The sequence below is a fragment of the Leopardus geoffroyi genome, chromosome C1 (genome assembly GCF_018350155.1).
Source record: "Leopardus geoffroyi isolate Oge1 chromosome C1, O.geoffroyi_Oge1_pat1.0, whole genome shotgun sequence".
Taxonomy (NCBI): domain Eukaryota; kingdom Metazoa; phylum Chordata; class Mammalia; order Carnivora; family Felidae; genus Leopardus; species Leopardus geoffroyi.
The window spans coordinates 77,189,738-77,200,166 of record NC_059328.1 but is presented as its reverse complement, the minus strand read 5'-3'; the positions used below and the strand labels follow the sequence as shown (position 1 = coordinate 77,200,166).

The window sequence follows — 10,429 nt, the reverse complement described above, 5'->3', positions numbered from 1 at the left end:
TCAGACTCTTGGGGTGGATGCTTGTTAAAAAGGATGATTTCCAGAACTCTTTTGGGACCTACTGATTCTTTGAAGGGTTAACCAGTATCTCAAGTGCTTCTTATATAACCTTAATTTGGAGACTTCTGGCATAATGAGTAACACAGGGACAAAGTATCCTCCCTGCACTTGAGATTTGAAAGAATCAAATTGGGCCAAACCCAGGGCACCTTTTAGGGCAGCCTGCTCCGCTAATTGAGTTGCCACATTTGATGCTTCGCCTGGCCATCAAGCATCTCCCAACAATTGGCTCCCTTAAGATCCAAACCTTCCTCTGCCATTACAGTTGTGACTGGCAATCTTGAGTTCCTTTGCTCTTTTCATCAACAGTAGGACAAGAAAAGGAATTTTGGCACTCTAGTGATTATGGAAATCAAATACGGGCCTGTTCCACCTTAAAGGGCCTAGGCTTGCCTAAGTGCTTGGGTCTTGCAGAGTTTGGGCACCACCATATTTGGAGCGTGCCTACTTTGGGGCGGGAACCTCCTTGAGAGTGATTAGGTCAGCGCTGGGGGAGGTGACCTTGTTTGGTTTCTGGCACCCGAGAACAGTGGTGCACTGTTTCTGCTGCCCCCGTTTGCCTAATTGGCCCAGGCGCTCCACCAGAGCAAAGCCGCCCTAGAACTCCTCGCTGGCCGCCCCCGCGGCTCGCAGCTCGGTAGAGGCGGGAAAGCAGCGCGCCTGCGCCGTGGGAACCGGGGCCGGAGGCGAAAAGCGGGGAGCGGAGGGGGGCCGTTGGAGCCGAGTAGCGTACAGAGCGGCGTGTGACGCGGGGACGCCGCGCGCTCCCAACGTCGCCCCGGTTTGACGCACACGGCACCAAACTGTGAGTTTCAGGGGTTATTTGGTCGGATTCTCCGGGACTCGAGTGGGTTTCGGGCCTCTGGGCTGTGGCGGCGGCGGGATTGAGGGTGGCGGAAGAACTTGGGGGACCCGACCTTCGGCGCTCGGGCCCGGGGAGCTACGCCCTAGGCTGGGTCCCAGCCATCCAAAAGGACGCGTTTTGCCGCACAGGCTAAGATGGCGGCGGCGGCCGAGGAGGCGGAGTTGGTGCTACACAAGGAGCCCGGGCCCCGGGTTCGGGGAGGCGGCGGCCGCGGCGGCCGCGGGGGGCGGCGGAGCCTGAGGTGAGCGGCGGCCGCCGCCGCGGGGCGGGACTCGGCGGAGAGTGGGGCGGGGGGGAACCTTTCCGCGGCGGCGTCGGAGGATCCGGTAGCGGACACAAAGGGGCTGAGCTGGGCACTAGACTTGGGGGTTTTGTTTAGTCACATGAAGCCGAGCAGCCAGTGAGCAGTAGGGGGAAGGGGCCGAGATCCGGCGGCTTGGGGAGCCTGGCGGTCGCCATTGCAACGCACTGAGTAACGGGGCGGTCCGAGAGCAGTCACCAACCCCTCTCCGGGGCTGCTCGGTTTGGGCCAGAAGCGCCAGCTCTGGCATTAACTGCACACACCCCTCCCCTTACGTGGGACCGGGACCGCATAGACCTCCCCTCCCCCTGTTCTGCAAGATCTTATGCCGCTAGGTGCCTGGGAAGTAGCAGCAAGAGGTAAATCGCCCAAAGTGTTTGGGTTGCCAGGGGCTTGGTGGGTGTCCAGCTAAAGCTTTTTGCTTCTCCAGGTCTGATTCCCTGGCCTTTGTGTCCCTGGGAGCTTAATCTCTGCCAGAGGAAAGCAGGTGTGCTCCACTTCTCCCGTGAACCTGAAGATGAGTTGTCCCAGACCCTTCTCAGTGATTGGAAACTTAGGTGGTGGAGCTAAAGGTTTCTTGTTACGAGACTTCCACAGACGACTCTCGTGTTGGGATCCATCCATGGTTTAGCAGCATTAGTGGAAAACTTTCCTTGAACTGCCTAAGTAATATTGACATAAATTTAGTTGTTATAAAACTTTCATGTCTAGACTTCACATTTTGTGTGGTCATTGAGAAGTACTCCACAAGGGGGTAAACACAATGGGGGCCTAAATGATGGTCCTGTTTTGTATACAAGTCAATAATTACAACGGGAATACCAAAACACCATCATCTCTTCTGGCCAGTTCTGACTAATGCCAGGCTTGTTGCATCTGGATGATAGATTAGATTTGCCTTAATAGTATATTGCCTCTCTGCAGTAGTTTAGTTACATTTCTTTGGTCCAAGAAGAAGGAAAGCATTTCAAAAAATAGACAACTCAAGTTACTCAAAGGAAACCTGCTGTTTGCCTTCAGTGTCATGTGTAAGTATCCAGGGAAGTTGATGGCAGTAATACTGCTTTGGTAGCTTTGGTGAGAAAAAATTAGTTTTTATGAGGAAGTTAGAATTTCGACATTTTAATAGGTGAAACATGAAGGCTTGACCACTGTTGATGCAGTGATATGTATATCCCTGTTAAAATCTCTGTAGTGTGGATTTTAGAATTGTAAAGTGACACTGCACTTACGGCTACCTCATACTTTGTATATTGGTATTAACTAATGTTTGAAGTACAGAATTTGGAAACAACTAATGTTTTGGCCAGGTCACGTTAACAAGAGTAAGTTATGTGATTGCAGGGTTAAAGCACATTTGGATTGTTAACTTTAGATCTCTGTTCAAATTAAAATTTGAATTTTTTAATATGACTTAAAACTTTCATTTTCCTTGCTTCTTTCAGATACAGATTTTCCCCCTTTAACTTTTCATCTTTTAATAGAGAACACTCTTACTGTATTAACGAATAGGAGATACATCAACATTGGCAAAATGTGTTACTGAATCATGTGGTTTTGGAGTGGAAGGAATCTCAGGGAACACCTAGTTTTACCCACTGTTTTATAATATATTAATGACCAAGTATGATTAAGTTAGTGAATAATGGAAAATTGTCTTTTCAGCTTCTACCTCATTGCTCTTTTCGTTGATCACGTTGGTGGGATGAAAAGGTGACTGCAGCTAATGGTTAAAATAAAACATTTAAATAAGTGTGCTTGAAAACACTTATTAGATACTATTATATTAATGAGAACTTCTGTGACAAGAAGTTAAAAAGTTTCAATTAACATGATATGGTGATACAGTTGTGAAAGTGACTTTCAGTGAAATAATTTCAGATACAAAATACAGACATTTCAGATAATTTGGGGCCAATGTTGCTTTTGAATTGTGAGGTTTTCAAAAAGCAGTCTTGACCCAGAAATTAAAAAACAAAAACAAAAACAAAAAAACAGCTTGATGAACTTCTTGGAAGATTTGAAGTAATTGCCATTACTACAAATTATTACATAAGAAATGCGATGCTGAAAACAGTAATGCTAGTGCCTTCATTTTGTAATGGTAGCTTTTTTATTGGGTGAATGGACATGACACTTAGATTAGCCCTTGTTAAAAGCAACTTTTTAAGATTTACTACTACTGAATAGTAGTAGATCTGTAAGATCTGTTAGGAAATTCAAAAGTAGCAAAATCACTTATGGTGGGATCGCTCAGTTCTTTAACTTCTTTGGATATCAAATATAACAAAAACTAATCATATTGAGGTTTTAAAGCTTTTATTGGTCATTTAGGGTACATTTAAATTATTGATTTTTCTAAGAACTACTTAATTTTCAACACTGGGTAGATTTAGTTACATTTTAGTCATGTGATAAATCGGATTATTCTCAGATTATTAGTAATTACAAAGTGAGTGTTACCTGCAAACCTTAAATATTTTGCAGTTTTAATTTGTTGTTCAAGTTATATGAGGAAGAGTTTTGGTGTGGTTGAATTGAGACTGTATTAGGTAGCACGAGAAGAGGAGAGACTCAAGGACAGTCACTAGAAGTGGTGAGGATACCTAAAATTTAGACAGATTGGTTGTCAGAAAAGATCAGGTTTATCCCAGATATACTGTTAGTGTTAGGGTTACCTATTTAGACTCTTCTCAGGGTGTGGGACCAAAGGAAAAGAGTGGATCTTATTTTTGTAGGAATGCTTTTCTCATGATTGCTTTTCAGGCAGTCTTAAAGGCAGCAGTTTGCCCTGGATTCAGAAATAGGTATGCTGAATTATCCGGTCCTAATTTTATACCAGTCCTTTTAAAAATGTGTTTTTAATTTAATTGATAGCTGTATACAATAAAACATGAGAATAAAGAATAGCAATTATGATATTTTGGGTAGGTATTCAAATGAGCTCTAGTTTTTTACACTTATCGTTAATCCCTATAAAGACTGTTTCGTAGATGGAATCTGTAAATGTTTACAGAGTTACGAGATACAGCAACGATTAAGGCAGTTCTAGATGTATTGTCTGTTAATAGAGAGAAATAGTTGCTTTTAATATTACAGACCATTTACATCTTTGAATTTTCAGAAAATTGACAGTAATCAATCTGATTCTAGCACTAGCTCACCCTGCTGGTTGGCTGAAGTATTTCTGTTCTTCTCTTAAAAACAAGTGTAAAGATCACTTGAGACCTAGAAGGTAGAATAGCAAATTAAATTCATGGTCTTTCTTCAGGAAGGTGGAGGTCTCCATGAAAAGGGTGTTTCTCATCTCTAGGGTCGTAGTTGCTCTACTGTTAATTTTTTTCTAAGATCTGCCAAATTTGAACTATGGAGTTACTATCTTTGAATTTAGGAGGAACTCTTAATTATGGGGAGATACTATGTTTTTGTCCTTTTCAAGGACAAGATTCAAGATAGGACATCCTTTGACAATTGAGAAATGTTAGCAAGAAAAACGAAAAGTCCTGTGACATAACTTTCCAGGAGGAGAAAAGCAGAGGATCTCAGGGGGAAGAAAAGAAGCATGCCAGGACAGAAGCAGCAGTGCACACTTCTGGATGGAGGAAAGTGAGGCTGGATTAAGATTAGTGTTTCTAAGATATTTCCTTTATACTCTCCCTCTACTAATCTTTGCTTTACCTCTTCTGTTTGCAAGCTGTAGCCTTCCCATTTCATTTGGGATTCTTGGAACTGTGATCTTGTAAGTAACTTTGTGAAAAGTATAGATAAGTGGTTTTTTCCTTGTAATTTAATTCTATTAGTCTAGATTGTGGTACAGTTGAAGTTGGTTGGAGTGATAAATATGATTTTAGGTATTAAGCCTTTAGTGTGTATATCTTTCATTGAAGTTGAAAATACAGCTTTTAAAAGCTTTTAAAAGACTTTTTGTACAAAGTCCAGAAACTTAAATAAGTCAGGAGTGAAACGAATAATTTAAAATAGGGGCGCCTGGGTGGCGCAGTCGGTTAAGCGTCTGACTTCAGCCAGGTCACGATCTCGTGGTCCGTGAGTTCGAGCCCCTCATCGGGCTCTGGGCTGATGGCTCAGAGCCTGGAGCCTGTTTCCGATTCTGTGTCTCCCTCTCTCTCTGCCCCTCCCCTGTTCATGCTCTGTCTCTCTCTGTCCCAAAAATAAATAAACGTTGAAAAAAAAAATTAAAAAAAAAAAAATGTAATGAAGCGTTAGGATGAAAGTACTTTACAGTTTACAAAGCATGTTTATCTGTATTCTATCAATTGTATATCTTTTATAAAAGATTAACACTTTTATCCTTTCTTCTATGGTGTTTATCCTTTTATTTGAAAGCTGAATGCATATTTTTTTCATCAGTTTCTTGAGGAAGGTGATAATATAACTAGTATTTTCAAAACACCATTTATTGGAAAGAGAATGATGGCCATTTGTTTGTTGAATGGTTTGTGAAGGTGGATAAAAGCCTTGCCTGTTGCTTACTGTTGATTTGCTGAGTATTACACACATACACACACAGACAAATGTGTATATATACACACACAGGAGATCATAGTTGCATTTATAATTGTATATGAATAAAGAGATAAGATGAGCTAAGGTTTAAAAGTGTAAGCTTTGAAGTAAAACTGATGGGGTTAAAATCTAGCTGTGGGGGGGTACCTGGCTGGCTCAGTCAGTAGAGCATGTGCATGTGACTGTTGAGACTCGCTCTCAGGGTTGTGAGTTCAGGCCCACGCTGGGCATAGAGATCGCTTTAAAAAATCTAGCTCTGTGAGCATTAGGCAAGAGGATTTAACAATAATAATCTTCATAGAGGCTTAAAGTTTACATTACATAATTCATGTAAAGTCCTTAGCTTTCTGGTACACAATGGGTGCTGAGCAAATGTTAGCTTTTATAGTAATAGTAATAGTTACTACTATTGTTTAATTTTTTTATAATAACTTGAAATTTTCACCTGCGAGTGATTTGGAATTACATACTTTTGCTAGTGTTCCTTTTTTAGACCCATGTCTACAAAGGGAGGGTTGTTGATAAAGGAAGTTAGATGCAGGCATCAAAGTGTGCCTTGTCCAGTTCTAGCAGCAGAAGCTATTAACCAGGTTCAGTATTTCAGGAACACATTCCCTTTTAGTACTGTCAGCTGATGAATAAATGCACTTGAGAATGAGTGCATTTTAATGTGAAGTTGTTTCCCAGCCAATGTGTTGATTTATCTTGGTTAAAACATCCTGAATTTCTTTACTGTCCTTTAAATTTTTGACCATTAGTGGCGGGAAGAGGGTGAGTGGCTGTATGTATTTGTATATAATATACTTTTAAACCCCAGCTAAGAGAGAATAGCTTCAACAGCAGCTAGATTGAGGAGAGGTATGTTATCATTTTGTTGCTTTGTCTGAGTCAGGAGAATTTCCTCAAACAGCATTTCCTTTTGCTGTTTTCCTCTCCATACTTTTCTTTGTTTTGTATTTGGGCTGGTATGGTCTTAAACTTACTTGTATCTTTAATTTTTCTTCTACCACCTATGTCCCCCACCACCAACATAGATTTTAAGCTTTTTATTTAAAAGCTAGTAAAAGTAATTTGAAGTTCATGTGGCAGAGAGGTGTGAGCATGAAAAGTTAGAATTCTGTTTCAGATACGCTTAATATTTTCAGCAGTTTGGAAAATGAAGGAGAGAAAAGTCACCCATTTCTTATCACCATTATATAATCATTAGTATTAAAGGAAAGGGAGATGAGGGGCGCCGGGGTGGCGCAGTCAGTTAAGCATCTGACTTCGGCTCAGGTCATGATCTTGTGGTTTGTGGGTTCGAGCCCTACATCGGGCTCTCTGCTGGGCTCTCTGCTGTCAGCTTGGAGCCTGGAGCCTGCTTTGGATTCTGTGTCTCCTGTTTTCGCTGCTCCTCGCCTGCTCATGCTCTCTCTCTCTCTCTCTCTCTCTCAAAACTAAATATTAAAAAAAAATTTTTTTTAAAGTTAAGGGAGATGAGACCAACATTAAGCATCTACTCTGTATTCCTTATAATAATGTTTGATGTATATATTCCCGTTTTATACGCAAGGAAACAAACTCAAACTCAGGTCACGTAGATAGTAATTAGTACAGCAGCCAAGTTTGAATCTTAGGTATATCTTGATTCTATAGATGAAATCTTTCTACTCTGCTTTCCCCTCCTTTCTATCTGTACTTTAACCTAATTATACAATTTGTAAGTTTTATTTCCTACTTATAAAACATTATAAAAGCATTTTTCTGCCTACTCTTATTTTAAGTGGTGTCATATTGCCCACATTGTTTATTCATACCACCATATAAAGGCTCTTTGTCTTGGCTGCTGGATATTGGTACAGTGATATTGGTCAAAGTGGAGACTGCCTTTTTTCTTTACTGAGTGACCAAGAAGAAAAATAATGAACGTTAATCAGAACTAATACTCTCTGGGATTAGAAATGCTACAGGTTTAATAATATCTACCTGGTGAGACATTTAACTCAAAATTGGATATATGTAAAATGTAGATGACATTTTCAGTTTAGGCATGTGAAAACTTTTCCTATATTTTTATACTTTGAAATGCTGTAAGTTTCCCTGTTAGAAATATTTAAAAAGTGATATTAAAATTAAATAGGCACTTAATTTTGTTTGGTTACTATTTGTAATTCCTAATGTAATAACCTTTATAAAAGGGAAAATACTGAATTCTTATACTTTAATTGGGTGGATGACATATATTTAAAGATAATTTGTGGGGCTTTTATAAATAAATTGTACAGGGCAGCACTGACCAATAAGAATATGTTGTTGTGCTACAAATGTGATTTAAATTTTTCTGTAGCTATGTTAAAAAATGAAAAGAGGGGTGCCTGGGTGGCTCAGTCAGTTAAGTGTCGGACTTGGGCTCAGGCCATGATCCTATGGTTCTTGAGTTCGGGCCCCACGTCGGACTCTGCTGACAGCTCAGAGCTTGGAGCCTGCTTCAGATTCTGTGTGTCCCTCTCTGTCCCTCCTCCACTCACACTCTGTGTCTCTCTTTCAAAAATAAATAAACATTAAAAAAATTTTTTTAATGAAAAGAAATAGGTACAATTAAATTTATTAATGTATTTTATTTAACCCAGTATATTCAAAACATTATTCCAATAATTGAGCTATTCTGCATTCATTTTTTTCACGTCAGGTCTCAGAATCAGAAGTGTGTGTTCTGTAATTAAAGCACATCTCAATTCAGACTAGCCGGACTACAAGTGCTTAGTAGCGACGTGGCTTTTGTATTGGACAGTACAGATATAGTTAGTTCTGTACACGTATGGAGAAAGGATAAAGTAGGAATTGAAATGAGCCTTAAAGGGTAGCTAAGAAAAGAGTCTGCTGGAGAACAAATCTGTAAAGTGATGGGAATTAAAATAGGAGACATAATTTGAAATCAGATAATAGAGTGACTTGAATCTAGTTTAATGAATTTGTTTAGTATGGGGGATGTGTGTGTATGAGATATTGTATGTTGGAAGGTGCCTAATCTTGTACATGAGCAGTTAATATCAAATTAATATTTAAGTGAGTTAATATGAGGCAGAACAAGGGGCACTTGGGTGGCTCAGTTGGTTGAACTTCTGACTTGATTTTGGCTCAGGTGATGACCCTGAGGTCATGGGATCAAGCCTCGTGGTGGACTCCATGCTGTGTGTGGAGCCTGCTTGGGATTCCCACCCCCCATCCCCCTGCCCTTCTCAACCCTGCTTACATTCTCTCTCTCTCTCTCTCTCTCTCTCTCCCTTTCTCTCTCTCTCTCTCAAATATGCGCGCACACACACACACACGCATGCGTGCGCGTGCACACACACACACATGAGGCAGAACAGGAAAAATGCAGAAGAGTACTCACAAAGTCTTGTAGGTCTTCTAAGGGGAAAAAAGTGTGCTTAGGGAATATTGGTATTCTCTGATTAGCCGTATGATGGAGAATGATCAAAAAGGAATTGAATTGAGAAAAGGTTTTTAGATTTGACCATTTTTTGAAGTTATTTTTTATATGTTTTATTTAGGTATAACTTAACATACAGTGAAGTGCACACATCTTATGACTACACCTCAGTGAAATTTTTCATAGAAGCATACACACGCGACTTCTCAGATAAAGACAGTAAACATTTTCTATATGGAAAAAATTTCCAATTCCCCCTCCAAAAGTGACTACTGTTTTGGTCTCTATCACCATAAATAAGTTTAGCTTATATTTGAACTTGATTATGGCATATTTGTCCTCCTTTCCAAGGGTAGAGTTGATGGCTTGAATCTCTGTCTTTTCTGTCCTTGTTTGGCATTATGTGAATTTGGAGGTAATCAGTTGATAGATGGTTGGTACCATAGCTCTACTTTTTTTTTTTTCCAGTGTGGTTTACACCAAGATCAGAGAGGTGTTTCTTAGTTTTCATTAATATTGATTCTTCAGAAGGTAGTTTTATGACTAGAAATTTGTTTAGAATGCAGAGATTTGAATTGCTTCTGCAGATAACATAGTTATCTGGCTTGCTTTCATTACAGTATTCTCTAGGCATATTGCCAAGAAGTAGGTAGAGGAGGTCTTGGATTGCCTCCTAATATAGAGGTCTTTTGGAACCTTTTTAATAGTAGCTTCTAGGCATTATGTAAGTTAGCTTTCAGGCATTGCAGGTTACTTAATAAGGTATTTGAGTGTTTCTGATTGTGATTGTAGGGATAAGAGTAAATTGGTGTACTTCTGTTTACAGTTAAGTATGCATTCTTAACCTGAAAGATTTTGACATTTATTTATGTGTAAAGAACCTAGAATGTTACCTTAAGGACAGTTACACAAACATTTGAATGGTTAAAATCCATGAGAGACACTTTACAAAATGAAAACTGAAGTGGAATTATTCATGATTTTGACTTCTAATGCTTGAATCAATTCTGTTTTTCAAACGGAATTAATGGTTACAACATTGTTTTTTATAAATACTGAGCAGCAGAAGCCTTGTTTACTACTGCAACAATTGGTGCTTTTGGGAGAAATATTTTTATTTCTCAAATATGTATTTTATAAAGTTGAAACAGTACCTAACAATGAAAATATGTATCTTTACATCCTAGATGCCTAGTTTTGAAGAATAGATATGTTTCGTAAATTTGTACAGAAGTGGACATGAAAATACTTTCTCATTAACATTTGA

The 10,429-nt window shown here is 39.7% G+C and overlaps 1 protein-coding gene across 36 annotated transcripts in view; it reads left to right on the top strand.

The window, feature by feature from the left end:
- The first annotated feature begins 533 nt into the window (after window positions 1-533).
- ZNF644 (zinc finger protein 644) overlaps window positions 534-10,429 on the top strand; it is a 105,764-nt gene continuing 95,868 nt past the window's right edge. For 11 of the 36 annotated variants that reach the window (XM_045478240.1, XM_045478220.1, XM_045478209.1 and 8 more), the window contains exons 1-2: window positions 570-865; window positions 1,657-2,254. The gene's annotated coding sequence lies outside the window, so the exon portion shown is untranslated. Of the gene's footprint in view, window positions 1,167-1,291; window positions 1,586-1,656; window positions 2,255-4,920; window positions 4,966-10,429 lie in introns of those variants that run through there. The other 25 variants (XM_045478224.1, XM_045478217.1, XM_045478222.1 and 22 more) reach the window with 13 other exon arrangements.